Source organism: Stegostoma tigrinum, chromosome 22 (genome assembly GCF_030684315.1).
Source record: "Stegostoma tigrinum isolate sSteTig4 chromosome 22, sSteTig4.hap1, whole genome shotgun sequence".
Lineage (NCBI taxonomy): Eukaryota > Metazoa > Chordata > Chondrichthyes > Orectolobiformes > Stegostomatidae > Stegostoma > Stegostoma tigrinum.
The window spans coordinates 36514037-36530538 of NC_081375.1; the positions used below are offsets into that span (position 1 = coordinate 36514037).

Here is a 16502-nt window from a genome sequence, read left to right on the forward strand (position 1 = left end):
GTAAGTCCCTAGGGAGGACAGAGGGACAAAAAGAGACTGTGATGTGTTAGTCCGTAGACCCGTAAAAGTATCTGCACAGATTGATAGGGTGCTTAAGGTGGCATAGACAATGCTTGTCTTCATTAGTCAGGGCATAGAATATAGGGACAGGGAAGTCTTATTGCAACTTATAGACCACTGGTTAGGCTACAGATGGAAGACAGTAGGAAGACAGTACACAGTTCTGCTCAACACACTTTTGGAAGAATGTGACTGCACTGGACAGAGTGCGGAGGAGATTCACCAGGATGTTGCCCAATATGCAAACTCCTAGTTATGTGGATTGACTGGATAGGCTGTGTTTGTTAGGCTGAAGGGGAAATCTGATTGAGGTATACTAAATTAAGATTGGCATCGATAAAAAGGTACATTGAGAAAATCTTTATCCCCCATGGCATAAAACCAGAAGGCATAACTTTATGGTGACAACTAAGCGGTTTAGAGGGGATCAAAAAACATTTTTCACCCAGAAGGTGCTGGAACTATGGAATGCACTGCCTGAGTGGGTGGTGGAGGCAAGTACTCAACATTGAAGAAACATCAGGATGAGCACTTATAATGCCAGGGCATAGTAGGCTATGTACCAAAGGCAGGTAAGTTGGATTGGTATAGTTTAGACTTCATTGGTTGGTGCTGTCATGGCAAGCCGAAGGGCCTGTTTCTACTCTGTTTGACTCTACAACTCTTCAATTTTTTTTGAAACACGTGGCTTCCACTACCTCAAAAAAGGACAAGAGCAGCAGACACAGCCCAACACTACCAGCGCAATTTGTACTCTTAGCCAATTGCCATCCTGACTTGAGATAAAAATCAGTGCTCCTTCATTGTTTGGGAGAGAATTTAATTCATACTCCGCTTCTTAAACATACCTACATCAAATGGACTACAATGGCCATCACCTTCTCAGGGGCAGTTAAGGATGGGCAATAGCTAAACGCAAACTTTACCAGCGACAGCCACAGAAAAGAACAAATGTTAAAAAGTAGTTGGTAAGTGGAAAAAATGGTCTATTGCTGTTCCCATGATACCAACACCATTCAGGATAGAGGTTGCTGGTTGTCCATGACTGATTCAACATTTCTCCACAAACCAGTACACAGTAGCTAAATACGAACTATCTACAGACAACAAGCAATGTATCAAGGTCTCTTGAACTAGTCCTACTGCCTACACTATGTCATGAAGAACAGCAGCTGCACAAGTGAAAGAAAATGATCTTCAAATACTCATTCCGAATCATGCATTGCTCTTAGATCGCTTTCATCATTGGTGTCATTCCATTATTCTAAACCAGAGCGTTGAGAGACTCTCACCACATGGATTGCAGCTTTTCTTAAAAATGACTGAATTTTCTTGGCGAATTTGTTCTTTGGATATAGCGGTCACTGGCAAGATTTGCATTTGCCCATCACCCATCCCTCACTTCTCTTGTGGTGGTGGTGCTGAACTTCTTCCTTGCGCTATTGTAGTCCATTTGATGTAGGTAAGCTCACGCATTTGTTTGACAAAGAATTTGACCCAGAAACACCAAGGGAGTACGTTTTTAAATAGCTGGTTAGCTCATAGTTGAGGTGTGGTGATGATGCCAAGGTCATAGATTCAAACCCCATACTGGGCAATATTGATTTCTTCCAAACAAGATTTCTGGGTAGCAAGATAGCTCAGTAGTTACCTTGGCCACCTTCACAACACAAGGCGCACAGGCTTGATTCTGGCCTTCGGTGACAGTGTTGAGTTTGCACATTCTTCACACATCTGCATCTGTTTCAGTGCTCCGGTTTCCTCACATAGTCCAAAAGACATGGGGTTAGGTGGATTAGCCATGGTAAAAAGGCAGTCATGGGCAGAGGATGGGGAACTGGGTTTGGGCAGGATGTTCTTTAGAGAGTTGGTGCAGACTCAAATGGGCCAAATAGCCTCGTTCCAAACAGTAGGGATTCTGTGATCCTGAGGAGCTAAGGATGGAAAATAAATGTGCAATTTTCAGCCCAGAATAAAATTAACAGTATGCAGAAAAGAAAAATACTACAGACAAATAGTGATAATTTACATTTATCCAAATAGGGGTAATGGATCTGTTCTGTGTAGGAATCAGAAGAATCTGGCTAAGGAAGCAAGTTGCAATATTAGTGATATTATAGAAGGCTCAGTCAAAGATGATATAGGCTGGAAAAGTGAACAAGGACTCAGATTAATTGGCTGTGCTGAAAACTAAGAAAGGCCTTCATGAAAAGAATTGATTAAAGCTAAATTAGACCTAACTAGCCCAGATGGTGAGCAAGAACAGATACTGAAGGTGACTTATTCAATAACTTCGATTTAGCAGCTAGAATTATCGAATGCAATGCTACTGTCAGAGAAATTAAAATAAAAACTTCTGCTACACTTCACTGCAAGTCACAAATCACGCAGGTGGACATTTTCTATTTGCTGATAAACAACTCTACAGATAGGATAGCTCCAAATACTGTTTAATCCCTTTTTCTGCAGATGAAAAACTGCTCAAGTGACAGGCTGCAACATAAAACTCTTGCAGACACTTGTCACTACTGTCTGCTAAGTCATTTCACCATCAGACCTAATCTCCTGCGGTCACCTTCAGAGTTGTGTTGACTGTACATTAAGTATTTCCAAAGTCAAATTCAGGTTTAAGACAAGCAGGTAAAATTAAAACAGAAAAGCATGCATCTTTAACTTGTAAAAGCATCAAATGACCAAATGTAGTTTAAATCAGCCCACTTTGGTAGAACATGTAACCTTAGACATCTTTCCTACTGCAACTACATCCTCAAATTTCATTTCAAAACAGCCCTCCACTAGTTGATACAAAGCAGCATTTAGTTACCACTCAATCAGAAGTACCTCGTGCAACATTGACACACCTTCACCAACTAATGCAATTATATAATCTTTTGGCTATGTTTGAATCTCTAAAATTATGAATTTAAGATAAACCTGGAAGCTAGCCTCAAAAAGGAGGATTTGCTCTGATGTCAAATGTGGGCAACACGCAACGTTAAAAGGTGAAAACATTGCTGGCTGTTTTGTTTTCTTTTAACTAACCAGAATTTTACCAGAACAAGGCCATGTACAGGAACTGGTTTAACCAGAATTTTACCACAAGGCAAATGTACAGGAACTGGTTTAATTCCTGGTTAGCACAGCCTCTTTGAAGTAGTTCAACAACTCTAAAGCACATCAGCCACAGACAGAGAAACATGTTTATAAAATTGCAGAAAAATAAATTGCTGTTACCTGTCAAGAGCTTGTGATTTCAAATAAACCTGGACTATAACCTAGTGTCGTGAGATTTCCAACATTGTAAATTTATGATGCGGTTGACACTGGCATGTAACAAAATACCTGACCAGGACAGGGGCTGGCATTCTTCTTAGACATCAGGATGCAGAGAGCAACAAATCAGCGAATTATCAATTGAATCACGCATCAGACTGGGCACACAATGCAGCATTCAGATGTGGTTGTCGAGACACATTTGGGTCCTAGAACACGGAGAACCTTTGGACAAACAGGGTTAACAAGCTCCTTCAGAGAAGCCAACAATGATTTTTTGAATATAAACTCTTGTCTCAGTAAAAATGAAGCTATATTCTTTGAATTTATGGAAGCTTAAAAAGTGAAGGTTAAGTTCACACCACACAAGCTTTCATGAAAACTAAGCTGCTCAATAATTCTGATGAAAATTCAATGTTTTAGGACCACTTTTCTCTCAAGCTAGTTTGTTAAATGCCAAAATGAGAGCTGTCTCAGACTAGTCAAGCAACAGCCTAACATAGCCACGTTCAGTGAATCATACCTGATATACTAGGCACCAGACAACACCTCAGCATCCCAGGCCCTGCAAAGTCACATGACATCAAGTTATAGAAGACACCTGTTAATCACCCAGTAACCCCAACCACTTGGAGAAAGCCAAACATATTGTGGGGGACTTCAATGTCCATCAAGAGTGGCTCAGCAGCACAACTACTAGGCAAAATGGTTGAATCTGAAGGGACATAGCCGGTAGAGTGGGGACTTAGCAGTGACCAGAAATTGAACTGGACTGGCCATGTAAACAGAGTGGCTACACCAGGTGAAGGGCCAGGAATCCTGCTGTAAGCAATTCCCTCCCAAAACATGTTCACCATTTGCAAGGCACTTATCACGAATATGATGGAATGTTCCCCACTTGCCTGGATGAATGCAGATCCAATAACATTCAAGAAGCTGGACACCATCCCAGACAAAGCTTAATCTATTTAATTGATATAATATCCAGAAACATTGACACCTTTTACCATTGGTGCTCAGTTGCAGCAGTCTGCATCATTTACAGGATGTTGTGTACAAATTCATCCAGGTTCCCTAACAGGACCTTCCAAACTACTACAATCTTGAAAGCCAAGACAGCAGATACATGGAAATACCACCACTTTCAAACTCCCCTCCAAGTCACTAACCATTCTGATTCAAATACCTCATGTTCTTTTATTTCCACTGGTTCAAATCTGGGAATTCACTCCTTAATGGCTACCAGCATCAAATGGACAATAGCATTTTGAAGTGGCAGCTCATCACCACCTAGACAACGGCAGCTAGGGACGGGCATTAAACATTGGCCCAGGCAACAATACCCATATGCCATGAAATCTGTGCATTAGAAAATATGGTTAGGAACCCCAATTATTAACCTCTCTGCTAATGAAAAACAAGGCTTCCTGTCCACCCTATCTAGGCCCCTCAATTTGAGAGGTCTCTATCAGTTATCTCAACCTTCACGGCTTAGGAACACAACCCCAGCATATTCATTGTTTTCTCAGATCTCAGACACCCCAGCCCAGACAGCATCTGCTATGTCTCCTCCATACTCTCTCTGGTCCAATGAAATACTTAACATTCTGTTGTGACCAAAACTGCATGCCATCGTCCAATTGCTGAGTAATGAGCATTTATACAGTTCCAGCACAACTTCCTTCCTCTTGCATTGTGTCTCTTGGCTAATTAGGGCCACTGTCCTATATGCCTTCCTAACCACCTGAGTGATCTGCCCTCATCTTCAGGGATTTCTGGATTTATCATCAGCATTATTAAGTACAAGCTATGCATGAAATCTTCGAAGACACCCAGCTGACTCCACATGCACGAGAAAGTGCCAGTGCTAATAGCACTCACCACTAGCTTCCAAAAGAACAGGTTTCAAATCTGAAAGTTCGTTCAGTTGCATTCCAATGCTGAACTATGATCCACATGACAAATCAAAGCAATATTGTTTCCATCTGTAAACATCCATTCGAAACTCATGGACTAAAACAAATTTAATTTTACAGGTGGCAATAAGACAATTAGAATATAAGTGAAATATTAAAATCATTTAGTTTTATAATTAAATCGCTCTCAAACATTTTATTGCACTTCAGACATGAATTAAAAGATAGATTCTGGAAATTAGGCATTTTACCTTTGCATCTGAAATGCCAAGAATTTATACGCAATTTCTGCCTTTATTTAAGGAGCGACAAGAGTTTCAGTCTTATGGGCTTTCACAGGGATAGGAGTACTGTAGTCTGTATTGCATGGTTCAGATTAAAGGCCAATGAAACAGAAGGCTAAACAAATTTGGGGCACACCTGAGAATTGATCAGATTTGCACACCACTCTCAGTCATCACCTGGAAACAATGCTAAAACAGTAGACACTCAGCCATTTCAAGAGGTAAACAAACATGCACCGTCTTGTCTTGGAATAATTCAATTTCTTCATTGTAAGAGAGGTCAAAATGTGGACATGCTTTTTTAATAGCACTGTGGACGTCCATATATCATAGCAAATGCTTCCATCCTAGAAGGCAACTCACCACCACAGGGTAATGAGAAATGACAAACAAATACTGCCAGCAAAACTCATCTAAATTAAACAGTAACGAGAGGATAATTCAAAGTAACACCAGTAAAATCATACTGACAAAGTGAGCAAAAGGCAGAGCTAAAATTAGGTTATAAACATTATGACAAAAGCAGAAGCTAGAGACTGAGAATAACAGCAGAGAAAAGGCCTGGTAATAAAATATTTTAAAAATGACATCCAGTAGTCCAACTTCAGCAGCTACTAGTGACAGCAAATGGAATAGAACATAGAAAAGCACAACACAGTACAGGCCCTTCGGCCCACGATGTTGTGCCATGGATTAAATCCTAATCCAAAAATAAAATAACCTAACCTACATTCCCCTCAATTCATTGCTGTCCATGTGCATGTCCAGCAGTCACTTCACTGTCACTAATGACTCCACTTCCATGACTTCCACTGGTAAACTATTCCATGCGCTCACAACTCTGGGTGAAGAACCTTCCTCGTAACATCTTAAAACTATGACCCTTTGTGGCAGTCAATCCTGCCCTGGGGAAAGTCTCTGGCTATCGACTCTATCCATGCCTCTCATTACCCTGTACACCTTGATCAGGTCACCTCTCTTCCTCCTCTCCAGAGAGAAAAGACCGAGCTCAGTGTTGGCCTTCATTTCATAGGGAACGGAGTATAAAAGTAAGGAGGCTTTGCTAAAACTATACAAAGTACTAATCTGACCACAGCTGAAATACTGTGAACAGTTTTGGTCCCTTTATCTAAGGAAGTACATACTAGCATTGGACACAGTCCAGAAAAAGGTTCACTAGGTTGGTACATAGTCTGAAGAGGCTGTCTTATGAGAAGTGGTTGAACCAATGCGGATTGGACTTGTTGGCATTTCGAAGAATGAGAGGTGATCTTACTGAATCATACAAGATTCTTAGAGGACTTGACAGAATAGACAAGGAAAGGCTGTTTCCCTTGAGGGAGACCATCACCAGACGACAAATCTGTGACCCTTCATTTTAAGGTTCATACAGAGTTGACAAGGAACTTCCTCTGAGGGAAGAAATCAAAACATTGAACTTAAATTGCAAACTTGCATTTGGCAAGTTTATTTCTTATGCATGAGTGATACATTTTTGCAGGTAGGAGACAGATCATATTCCTGTGAAACAGAAGTCCAAAGGGAAGAGCAAAGGAATCTCAGGGCAGAGATTCAGAAGTCATTGAAATAAAACAAGGTGAACGTGTCCCATAAAGAAAATAAATTGCATCTGAAAGAAATAGAATTCAAAAGCAGATAAGTTGCCCTGATCCTGAGAGTACCTTGGCTAGACTACACTGAGGGGGCAGTGCAGAATTCTGTTCTCCAGAGGAAAAAAGAGAAAGATTAAAATATCCTTTAAAAAAAACAGAAACTCAACCTGTGAAGCTAGACAACCATGAATTAGGCAAGAGACAGTATCAAGATAAAAGCAGGGGCTTACAAAAATACAAGTGAAAGTGCAAATCCAGATGAATGGAAGAAATAAAAGCAACAAAAAAGCCCTACCATTCCTAGATCAGCACAAGTGTGAAACTTTGGAATTAAGCTATCCAAAATTTCCCTATTGACTTGACTGTCAAACCAATGCTAAAAAATACACACTTTCTGCACTCAAGAAAACAACTATTCATTGTGGAGATAATTTTTAACCAATGGCAGAAAAGCTGCAAATTACGTACATTAACCCTAACTTAAACTCTACCCTTTTTAGAAAATATCTGTATGCATACAAAAAGACACACAAATGAGACAACACATTATGGATGGAGACGAAACAAAGACAAACATTTCTGGCAATAGTCTGGATTACAACCAATGAGATGATTTTCTCTTCCAACTCTTTAGCCAGTTTGATAAAGAACTTAAGTTGTGGACACCCCAAATCTCAGTCATTTCATTCACTAGTGGAATAGTCATCCTGTCAGTATCACTTTTTTGCCCTTCCTCCTTTAAGAGGAACTTGGAGGATTTTTCACTTGTTCATTCACAAAGAAGGGGGAGAGGGGAGAGGGGAGAGGGGAGAGGGGAGGAAAAAGGATTTGGATGCTCTTCCTGTCACAGGATGAATAGTTCTGATGGAACTCCTCACTCAAAAGGTCAAGTTGGTTCAAGACTAAGGGTTCAAGTACAACCACATCCTGGTTGGAAAAATGCAAAAAGTCTATCACTGGGTGACACTGCCCCAGATACCTTTTTGAAGTGTCTAGCATCCTCCCCGCTGCTTGAATAAGGCAATATCAGAGATACAAACTGAATTTGAGATTTTTTTTGAAAGTGCAACATCTTCCATAGTTCTTAAATTTAAAACTAGAATCTTTGCCCATTTTTAGTCCACAAATCAAAAAAAGTAATAGTGGCCCTTATACTATCCAATCACCGATTTCATCTTATTGTGAAAAAAGCTGATTGTAGAGAAGACGACAATGTAAGGTCTTAATTTAAATTACTTTGCCATATCCTCTGTATTAGATTATGATTGAGGTTGATCATTGGTCTTTTTTGGTAGCTAGTCATTTAACAAAATGTTGCACAACTCAAACTAAAGTTCCCCACTAGTCTTTTCCCATTACCTTCCCTGGCTCCCATATTAACTTTTACAATTCCCTCCTACTTTCACACAATCTTCCAAGTTATGAAATCAATATTGCTCCAGAAAGATGCTGCCTTTTTGAAAGCCAAACTTTTTATTTCCCTTGACATCCAATGTGCATTAACTCTTATTATTCTACCTTTTCCTGTCAAAGGAATATGTCTAGTTTGCACCCGATTACACTGCCCTGAATATTTCCAATTGCCGTTCCAGATTTACATTGCCATTGACTTTTCCAATTACTTGTACAAGATTGAGGAATCAATTTGCCAGTTAAAAATTTGATATTTGCTGGTTTCTGAATGTTTAGTTAATAATTATGCTGTAGGCACAGTCAGCAAGATTTTCTTCTATTGTAGTAGACTCTACTCGTCATTTCCCAGAACTCAACACTGCTTCCTCTTTAGACTGGAGACATCAGTTGGTAAAGTGCTCCTGTAGACATTCTTCTCCCCCCCCACTTTCTTCACCCTTAGCACTGTTTAAATTACTCTAATTATAGACTGGGAATCAAACTACCAAATATTACTGCTCTATTTCATTAGAGATTCTCAGGTTTGCCATGCATTTTCACTTGCTTTATTCTCACCGTTGGAGCTCTACTAAAAGCTCCCAATAAGCTAACAGCTGCCAGTCGATTCCTTTATTCAAGTCAAATAAATTCAGTTTAGAACTCCAACATCTTCCCCAGGCACTAGTACCACACTCATTCATCTTTTCAGTCATCCTTAACTACCAAGAATGTTGAAAATCCATTCCTTGTATCACTATAATACACTTATTCTAATATGCCACTGCATTACCTTGTACCTGCAGCACCAACTCCTGATATCACAACAGGTATTTTTTTCGATTTTCCTCAACCCATGTATATTTGGGATATTTCCAATTCTAATTTTACTACGTTTATACTTCATCCTCTGATCTCATTTCTGTTCTGTTTTCTGCTTTCTCTCCTGTTAACTCACTTCAAATCCTCCCGAAGATTGCAGGATTGTAAGTGAGCCAAATTATAGGCTGAGGGCTTGAATGTCAGCTGGTGTTATAGCTAGGTTCAACTATTCCAAAAGGTGAGTGTTTCAGCAGGCAAGATTAAACAAAACACAAGAAGTGGTTAAAAAAGGGAAGGTTGTTGTTTTGGTGATTGATATGGGAAAAGAAGCTCAGATCAGGGTCATGTATGACCTTTCGTGAACAATCTTTTTCAGACTCAGTGGGCAGGGAATTGGTGGCAAGCAAGAAGAGTAGCAAAGACTTGAGTTTTGCCAGCAGTTTGAAGCTAATTTCAAATCATCCAATATTAGAGGCTGACAAAAGATGGAAGTATACAAAAAGTGGTGAGGAGATAGAGCTGAGAACTGTCAGCATATGCTTGAAACCCAATTTTGTGCTTTGAAGGCATGTCACCAAGGGGCAGCTCAGATAGGAAATCTACAATATATAAGGAGCTATGGGAGAACACCACAAGGAGATTTGGATGAAAAGCTAATGGCCCTGATATCACCAAACACAAAGGATGGTGTGAACACAGAACATAGTACAGCACAGTACAGGCTCTTTGGCCCACCGTGTTATGCCAACCTATTAACATCAATCCACCCTGCATACCCTACATTTTACGTTCTCCACATGCCTATCCATGAGTCACTTAAAAGTCTCTAAAGTATGACTCTGTGACCACTGCTGGCAGTGCATTCTATACACCCACTGTGAAAAACCGACCAGTGAAATCTCCCCTATACCTACCTCCCATCACCTTAAAATTATGTCCCCTCATAATAGTCATTTCCATCCTGGGGGGAAAAGGTATCCATTCTCTTGAAATGGCGGACAGTATCCTCTACACCCACACAGACACTTCAGTTGTCTTTTGCTCTGGTTAGAACTTCTCTTCTGACATGGACACAGGAATTTCCCCAATTGTCTTTTTTTTGGACAAAGATTGTGGCTCAGTTCTGGCAAAGAAAATTGAGAAAAATCATGCCATGTTGATCTGCTTGACCAGCAACCACTTTTTGCAAATATTTGAAATTTCAAAATAGGTCAAGTAGTAAGTCTGTTCTGTGATAGAATCTAAAAACATTTCTGACACAATTAAGTGAGTGATCTGTCATCACTTCTATAAACACCCAGAAAGGGTTTTGTGCTCAGAATCAATATATCAGCTTTTAATGATAACAAATGACCTTTCAGCCATTTTGCTGCCTACATCCCACACAGAGTAGAGTAATCTGATAGATATTGCATGCCAAGTGAAAATTTCAATTTGCAGATGCTTCATAAATAACCAGAAATGACTCAGGCCATCCACAGCTGCATGCTCAGGCACCTGACTGCATTTCATGCAACTCTCATACAACAGGGACAGAACAGTCTACCAGAAACAATGTTTGCTAACTGTCTTAACAGCAATTTTAATCTTGCACAGTCTACATCCCATATACAACTACTGGGGAGAAACGAAACATGCTCCTCTTGTACCAGAGGTAATTACCAAACCAACCTTGGGAAGAAAAAGGGGAATTTTGGAATTCAAATTCATTTTGACTGACTAAGCAAGCTTGATCCTGCAATGCAGGGATCAAGAGAGCAAGATTCTTCTCAACACACTAAAGAATTTGTAGGTAGCTGTGCATCACTGAGACATGCTAACTCAACTGGTATTGAACAATGGAACAGGAAACAATCTATTTGATCAAGAGGGCTTCAGGCCTCCAGAATTCATCAACACAGGAGAAACATTATGCAGAAAAGAACCCACAAATTCAACGATGCCCATTGGAACATTTCAGAAAAGTTGGATTTAAACTCAACTGAGGCTTTTTAGAAGTTTCATTTATAGAACATAAGCATCACTGGCTTAGCTGCATTTATTGCCGATCCTGATCGACCGGAGTGCAGTTAAAAGTCAACCACATTGCCACAGGTCTGGTGTAACATGAGGCCAGACCAGGTAAGGATGGCAGAGACCTGGCCTGCTGTGTTCCTCCAGCTCCACATTCCTGACTCCAGCATTGGCAGTTCTAACTAGCTCCACAAAAGGATGACGGTTTCCTGCCCTGACGGATTAGTAAATCAGGTAGGCTTTTCCAACAATCTACAATGAAGCTTGGTCTTGAATTCCAGGTTTTTCCTGCAATCAAATCCTTCCCTATGCCATGGCAGGATTCAAATTCAGGACCCTAGAACAAGATATAGGTCTCGGAATTACTAACCTAGCAATAAGACCATATGGCTCTTGTCCCAGTGATGTCTGTATTGAGTTTTGTTTAAAAAAGATTCCCTATAACCCACACACCCATGAACACTACAGGCAATTTAGCATGGCCAATCCACCCAGCCTGCACATCTTTGGACTGTGGGAGGAAACCGGAGCACCCAGGGAGAATGTGCAAACTCCACACAGACAGTTGCCTGAGGCTGGAATTGAACCCAGGTCCCTGGTGCTGTGAAGCTACAGTGCTAACCACTGAGCCACCGTGCCACCCCATAAAGTTGTCAAACTCAGTCATGCTGATAAACAAACAAAATGGAAAACATCCAAAACAGCTCCTGCTCAACACAAGTGGTCCAATCCACACAGCCAAGCAGTTTTTCTTGACCTGCTTTCCGTCAAGAAAGGAATCAGTTGACATTTGTTTTAGTCATTAACATTGATAGTGTTATTTTAATTCTGTGACATGATCACTGGCTAGGCCAGTAATTAAGATTGCTGTGGCCATTAAGTCAATGTTTTTAATAAAGAAAAACACTAAGTCCATCAAAGTCCCAGGTACAAAAACAGGGATTTGAAAATTGTTCATACATTAATCACTACTGTAGCAACATTCTTCACTGGCTGTTGTGACAACAAATTGCATCAATTCAGAGAAAATCTAGCAGCTCAAAATTGCACATCCACAAGACACTACCAGCACAAACCTGCAACCTTGTGGCACACCCATCCCTTATTGTATCATCACCATTAAGCCAGAGAGCCTACCTTGGTTCAATTCATATAGGAAAACATGCATGCATAAACTTGAAGTAAAAGCTGGTGAAACTACACTGCAGAGCTAAATACGAAACATAAAAGCAACCTGCAAAAGACAAGGGTAAGCAACTAATCAGTGGTTTAGATCAAAGTGCAGCAATCATCCAGACCCAATCATGAATGGTGGTGAACATTCAACTATGCAACAGGAGAAGGTGGCTTCACTCATGCGGTCTCTTGTTTTGTCATTTGAGAAATGCATATTAGCAAGAGATCAGGTTGAGGCATTTGCAACCATCTTCAGCCAAAAGTCTTGGCTCATGGTCTGCACCATCACAGATGTCAATCTTTGGCCAATTAATCAGGAACCTCAAAGCAAAATTCAGCTGAACACATGGGACACCAGGGCCCTGACCATATCCTGGCTGTAACACAAAGACATGCTCCAAATCCAGCTGTATCTCTCGCCAAGCTTGTTCCAGTACAATTACTTGTCTCCAATCTATCATAATCCAACAAAAAGCAGGGCATAGCCAATGCACCTTTAGTGTCTCAAAATTTAAAACGCATGCCGGTGATTAAATATTTTGGTCAGTCTGTTTCCCCCCCCGGCACATCTCATACAGCCAACAAACCTCTCCCAACTCTCCAATCCCTTACTGTGACCTCTTGTGCTTCTCTCTTCAATTTTGGTGACCAAGTGCAAAAGGTTATTTCAATAACATGCCCTGGGACACCCTCATTACATCTAATTTATCACAGCACATTCTTCTGAAGACCATCTTTAAGTTGGCTCTTTGGTGTAATAGAAGGTTGACAACCCAATGAAGTGCTATCAGACATGTTTCTAAACAAAAGGCCCCATATAAAAGGTAGGTCATTTTTCTATTTGATGGTGCTCAACAAGTTTTAGCAGAATACTGGGCTTTTCATGAATATGCCAGATGACAACTAGTGGGCTATAAACCTGGTAGAAATCAATAGCTTCAGAAGGCAAGTTGCTGAAAAGATTGTTGGAGATGAGAATCAAACTTGGCCACTGAAGCCCATCCATGCTTTCCATTTTCTCACTAAAATCTCAGCTGTTTCCAATAGTTGCTACATGCTTAAAGCCAACAAATCTTTGTTCTGCACACATGCATGCCTGTCTTCCTAAATCATGTTCTTCATTTATCCAACTTAATATTTTCCTCTACTAAACTGGGTGTAAATACAGCACCTCCCAGCCACAACACAGAGGCAATATTCTCATGTCATGAAGGTGGCAAGCACTAAGTCAAAAGCACAGACACAAGTACAAAATTTAGATTGAAATCAGTGAAATCTATTAACCAACATTTACTGTCTATTCCAGTTTAAAATTCCAATTCCATGGGTGACACAGTGCCTCTATGTTTTTGAGGTTAGCAGTACTGCCTCACAGCAGCAGAAACCTGGGTTCAGTTCTATCCTCAGGCAACTGTGTGGGGGAGTTTGCACATGATCACTGTCTGGATGGGTTTCCTCCAGTTTCCTCCCAAAGAGTAGACTAGATTACCTACAGTGTGAAAACAGGTCCTTCAGCCCAACAAGTCCACACTGCCCCTTGAAACATCCCACCCAGACCCAGATCCATCCCCATCCCCCTATAACCCACACATCCCTGAGCACTACAGGAAATTTAGCATGGCCAATCCACCTAGCCTGCACATCTTTGGGCTATGGAAGGAAACGGGAGTACCCGGAGGAAACCCGCACAGACACGGGGAGAATGTGTAAACTCCGCACCGACATTTGCCCAAGGTTGGGATTGAACCCGGGTCCCTGGTGCTGTGAGGCTGCAGCACTAACCACTGAGCCAACATGCCACCAAAAGATGTGCAGGTTAAATGAATTGGCCATGCTAAATTGTCCATTATTCAGGGATGTCCAGACTAAGTGGATTAGTCACAGGAAATCGTATCAGAGATAATGGGAACTGCAGATGCTGTCGAATCCAATATAACAAAGTATGGAGCTGGATGAACACAGCAGGCCAAGCAGTATATCAGGAGCACAAAAGCTGACGTTTTGGGCCTAGACCCTTCATCAGAAAAATTCTCTCTGACAAAGAGCCTAGGTCTGAAATGTCAGCTTTTGTGCTGTTAAGATGCTGCTTGGCCTGCTGTGTTCATCCAGCTCCACACTTGGTCGTCTTAGCCACAGGAAATGTAGGGTTACAGATATAGGGTAGGGGTGGGTCTGGGTGAATGCCATCTGGAGGGTCAATGTGGACTCCATGGCTTGCTTCCACCCTGCAGGATTATATGAAGAAGAGTGCATGAATTCCCAAACTTAAGTAACGAAACACTATGACATATCTCCCTCCTATTGCAAGAGAATTATGAACCAGAATGCATAGACAGACAATGTGACTGGAGAAAGAAGTGTAACACAGAAGCACAAAGTTTGTGCAATGAGTCATGAGATGCATTGCCTGAAAGACTGGTGGAAGTAGCTTGAAAAACATTTGGAAGTTAATTGGTAAATGAGAAGGAAAGATTTGTAGGGCCATACAGAACAGAGCTCTTGGAAAGAACTGGCACTGTTTCAATGGGTTAAATGCTCTCCCTCCTCTGCTGCACCATTCTCCAATTACATGTAATGCTGACCCATCAGAAATCCAGTTCTTCCCACTGCAAAAATTGTCAAGGAGAGACTAGCTGAAGGAATATTGCCATTTGTGTGTGGAGTTAATCCATCATTTTTTGCAACAAGATATTCAGGCGATGCCACCAATTGCATTAACCTGACACAAGCCCCATTCACCATCACTCCTGTATTAATAACTTGTGCCTCATTATTCCAGGAAGATGGCATGAGAAATAAATCAGTCTGCTGTACAGGCTCCACAGACATATTTCAAACACATTCTCATGTCACTGCTGAACCAGAGATGATTCATTTGCACTTCAGAGGCTGTAAAGATCTGGCACTGTTCTTGTGGAATGCTCTGAAGTTGAACATTTGTTCAACTGATGGCCATGGGTACAGAGTGTGCCTGGAAATGACAAGCAACGGCATCCACTTACTCCAATCCAGCTGCAGATGTTGACCCAGTGCAAATATAGAATTCTACTTCAATCACAACATTGGCACAGAAGCCCAAAAAGTGGAGGTTGACAGATTACTCACCTGAAAGCACCATGATTGTTGCAGAACTCAGTTACACATGCAGGTTTCAAAATAATTCTTGGTATTTAGCCTACATTTTCTAATCAAACTGTTCAGTCATGTTATTATTAGGCACCTCTGAACCCTGGCCTCATGATACATGGGAAGGAACATGACCACTGCACCACAAAAGGGCCCCCACGCATCCATGTTCCAATAGAGACCATGGGATGGGCAGTTTGAACTTTCAAAATAAGACTGACACAAATTATGCCCATCAACTTGGATTATAGCTCCACAAAACCAGAACCAAGTGTACTCTGACCCAATTGCACAACTCAAATACTATTTCATCAGGAACAAACCAGGCCTATCATCCTAAAATCAAGAGATCAATATCCCTTGATAAGTGGCCACATCAGGCACAGAGGAGGGGTTGAGGTCTTGACAATCTTTGGTCTTGTTAAATTCATTACTTTTGCGGCCACATGCCTTTCGTAGACAGTGATAAATTTGTAATGAACAGCATGCAGTTTTATTCTTTTGGATCTCTTACACCTACTTGACAGTCAAAATTTGCAACGTGGGTGTAAACAGCAAAATCAACACAGAAGTACCAACACTGTAAAACAGCTATGCCTTCAGAGCTGCACACTGAGAAAATGCAAATCAATCATTTTTTGTTCAGTCTTTAGTCTTCAATTTCTGATATTTGTCTAAGGTATGGCAGGACACCTCAGTTTCAAAGAATGGTATCCTGTTCGACGTTAGAATTCCAGAATGCTTCAAGACCTGAACAACTAGGTGTTCACAAGGTGTCCCTAATTGGAACAGCTGGAGCTACATGTTTTGGAGCTGGAGCTGGAGCAGCA

General features: G+C 41.0%; 1 protein-coding gene across 1 annotated transcript in view; it reads right to left on the reverse strand.

Annotated features, from left to right (window-relative positions):
• tmem104 (transmembrane protein 104) overlaps positions 1-16502 on the reverse strand; it is a 168285-nt gene that overhangs the window by 15297 nt on the left and 136486 nt on the right. The window lies entirely within an intron of this gene.